Source organism: Hylobates moloch, unplaced genomic scaffold, assembly GCF_009828535.3.
Source record: "Hylobates moloch isolate HMO894 unplaced genomic scaffold, HMol_V3 SCAFFOLD_5, whole genome shotgun sequence".
NCBI classification, from domain to species: domain Eukaryota; kingdom Metazoa; phylum Chordata; class Mammalia; order Primates; family Hylobatidae; genus Hylobates; species Hylobates moloch.
Window position 1 is genome coordinate 20,809,313 of NW_026652280.1, and position 3,954 is coordinate 20,813,266.

The window sequence follows — 3,954 nt, forward strand, 5'->3', positions numbered from 1 at the left end:
ATTTGAGACTCCAGGCAGACAAAGGAGGATGCCCTTGGAAACAGGGCTGCCATTCAGCCCGGCAGCCCGAGGGCATTGGATTTCCTCACTGGGCTCAATAACATTTTCAGCCACATTAGGCACCAGCTTCAGACCTGGTGGGAAGCAAATTTAAGTGTCTCTTTTAGTGAAAAACAAAGAGAATGCTGTATTTCACAAAAGAAAGAAATTCGATCACTCTTTGGATTGGCAGACCTGGAGTCTTAATGATTAAATTTGACAGTAGCTTGTGCTTCTAGAAGTTGATTTACTTTACTATTTTAAACTATGGGATGCTTCATGAATTTGCGTGTCATCCTTACAAAGGGGCCATGCGAATCTTTTCCATATTGTTCCAATTTTGGTATATGTGCTGCCAAAGCAAGCACAGAAGTTGATTTTTAAAGACATTTTTGGGCTCAGAAAACTTAACCCAAAGGGATGAAATGCCCCAGATCTTATACTGAGCACAAATTCTTCAACAGCCTAGGAAAAATGTTTATCCTATTCACATTTATCTTCGTATTCCTAGGGATAAACGAATGAATGATCCTATAAACAGAGAGGCAGTCCCGTGGTGCTGATAGAGTAATAGATGACCCAACTCACCAATTCATTCATACATTCAATCATTTAGTCAATTTGAGGATATAAACTGAAGGCCGCCATGTGCCAGGCATTTGACATACAGAGTTAGCAAGAGAGATCTGTGGCAAGATACAGAAATAGGGGCATCTGGGGTGGGGAGTGGAGGTTCTCACACCTGTAGGTAGAGAAGAAGAAAGGCTTTTGGGATCTGCAGAGAGGAGAAGGAAGGGAGCTGTGGGTACAGGGGAGGGTATGCAACAATGGGTAAGGACACCAGATCCAAGAGCAGGGAGATCTCTGGTCCAACAAACAAAATATAATTTTTTTTTTTTTTGAGTTGGAGTTTCGCTGTTGTTGCCCAGGCTGGAGTGCAGTGGTGTGATCTCGGCTCACCACAACCTCCACCTCTCAGGTTCAAGCAATTCTCCTGTCTCAGCCTCCTGAGTAGCTGGGATTACAGGCATGCACCACCACGCCCAGCTGATTTTATATTTTTAGTAGAGATGGGGTTTCTCCATGTCGGTCAGGCTAGTCTTGAACTCCCAACCTCAGGTGATCCTGCCAGCCTCAGCCTCCCAAAGTGCTGGGATTACAGGTGTGAGCCACCACACCCAGCTACAAAATATAAATTAAAAGACTAAGAAACCAAGGATTGAGGGGTGAATGGAAAAGATTTACTATCAAGCAAAGGACCCTAGACCAGTCTAGAGTCTAGGCTCTAGGGGATGAGTTTAGGGAAGGTGAAATGGTGTCTTTTAAAGCTAAAGGATCACGAATGATCTCTGTCCCAATTTAGGAGAGCAGTTTCTGAGTGTGCGTGAGGGGCTAGTGCATTAGATAACCCTTGGACTTCCCAGAGGGAACCAGCTGTGAGTGTTGGTGTCACTTGGCTCCCTCTACTGTGTACATGAGGTACCCAGTTGGGATCATGGCATCCAGTTAAGTCTACACAGTTGTCAGCCGGTCATGGGCCAGGTCAGGATTTGTCATAGAAAGGACAGTAGACAGAAATTGCTTGGGTGGAGATCATTCTACCCCAATAATTCTTGCTCTTGCATATATTCCGAGACACTTGTGGTAGGAAAAATCCTAAAGTGACCCCATTCATGAAATGTCCTGTTCTCATCCCATGGTCTAGGAATACCCTGATTAGGCTCCATTATCTGGCAAAAAGTGATTTTGCAGATGTCATTAAGGTCACTAATCGGTTGATTCAGAGTTAATCAAAGGGGGACTTTCGTGTGGGGGGGCTAATCTAATCACAAATCCATTACAAACAGAGAGTTTTATCCAGTTGATGGCAAAAAGGGAGGTCAGAGAGATTGAAAGCATAAGAATTTGAAGCACCTTGAAGATGGAGGAGGTCACAGGTAAGGACCAAAGAGCAGCTTCTAGGAGATGAGAGTGACCCATGGCTGACAGCCCACAAGGTAGCAGGGACCTCAGTCTCACAGCTGCACAGAACTAAATTTTGCCAACAAGCTGAATGAACTTGGAAGCAGCTTCTTCCCTAGAGTCCAGCCTAGCCAGCGTCTTGGTTTTAGCCTTGTGATACCAGAGCAGAGAACCCAGATGGGCCTGCCCAGACTTCTGACCTACAAAACTGTGAGTTTAAAATAGGCGCCGGTTTCAACACCTATTTGGTGTTTGTGGTAATTTATTTTTATTTTGTTTCAGAGAAGGGGTCTCACTATGTTACCCAGTCTGGAGTGTGGTGGCTATTTTCAGGCACGTTCCCACTGCTGATCAGCATGGGAATTCTGACCTGCTCCGTTTCTGGCCGGGGCTGATTCACCCCTTCTTAGGCAACCTAGTGCTCCCTCACTGCCGAGAGGTCACCATACGGATCCCAAAATTAGTGCAGACATATGATTGGCATAGCGTGCTAAGGTCCAGAACTCCTGGGCTCAAGACATCCTCTGGCCTCAGACCCTGAGTAGCTGGGGCTACAGGTGCGCACCACCATGCCCGGCAGTGATAATTTGTCATGCAGCAATGGAAAATTAACACAACCTTCTGAGAGTCAGACATTGGGCTGGATGAAATAGAGACATAGCAGGTGCAGTCAACAACCTTTAATCTTGTGAGGACAACAAATGTAGGCTGGCACAGAGAAATGCAGGATTAAAGTTCAGATGAGTGGGGCATGGAAAATCACTGAAAAATCACTTCAGAGATGTTCTGAGAAGAGATGTGGGGCAGCTGGGCGCAGTGGCTCACGCCTAGCACTTTGGGAGGCCGAGGTGGGTGGATCACCTGAGGTCAAGAGTCTGAGACCAGCCTGGTCAATGCGGCGAAAACCCGCCTGTATGAAGAATACAAAAATTAGCTGGGCATGGTGGCGGGTGCCTGTAATCCCAGCTACTTGGGAGGCTGAGGCAGGAGAATCGCTTGAACCCGGGAGGCAGAGGTTGCAGTGAGCCGAGATCACACCACTGCACTCTAGCCTGGGCAATGGAGTGAGACTCCATCTTAAAAAAAAAAAAAAAAAAAAGACAAGGGGCAATGGGATGTGGTGATAAGGATAGCATCAGGGATGAGCTTGGTGGCTCCAATTATAACATAACCCCCAACATTTAGGTGGTCCTGGGCCCCCAAAGATGCTCTATAGAGAGATGGGCACGCATAGAAGAGCGAGTCCTCCCTTTCCTTTTTACATCAAAATGAATGGGAGAAAAAAAAATTAAGAAGCAAGAATTTGGTTAAGGAGAGGATATAGGACTAAATGGCTCCTGTTGCTAAAAATTAATGAGCTGTTCCCTAAGGTGTTGATTACAGATACCTTTAATAGACTGTATCCGTTTTCCTTTAAAAGATGTTGCTACTGCCCAATTATCCAAAATTCTGTTTCTTTTCAACAGTATTTTATAAAAAGCCAGCACATTAAAATAAAAGGAATGTTTAAGAACCCTGGGGAGATTAAGCTGTCAGCTAGCTGAGGCAGACCCTCTCTTGAGAACAGATTAATTTCTTCTTTTTATCTCTGCACATGCTTCCCCAGGACCTCCGAAAGATGAGGATGTCAGCGAAGAAAATATTCCAACTATCAACTTCTCTGCTCTCTGAAGGGTGAGAGGTGGGGAGGGATGGCAGGGAGGTTGGGCAATGGCAGACGGGCGGAGGGAAAAGAAGCAAAGAAGCACTGCTCACTGAACTATGGCCTGAGAGGTCCCCAGAAACACTGCTCAGAAGGGGGCCGTCTGCATCCCGCCAATTAGCATCCCAAAGACCTTGATAAATGGATGGCAAAAACATCCATTCCCCTTATTTTATTTTTTTTTTTTTCTGTCACCCAGGCTGGAGTGCAGTGGTGTGATCACAGCTCACTGCAGCCTTGCCCTCCCGGGC

General features: G+C 46.0%; 1 non-coding gene across 1 annotated transcript; it reads right to left on the reverse strand.

The window, feature by feature from the left end:
- Positions 1-300: 300 nt before the first annotated feature.
- Positions 301-407, reverse strand: LOC116469980 (U6 spliceosomal RNA). Its single transcript, XR_004248427.1, has one exon. It is a non-coding gene; the product is annotated as a U6 spliceosomal RNA (small nuclear RNA).
- Positions 408-3,954: the final 3,547 nt, after the last annotated feature.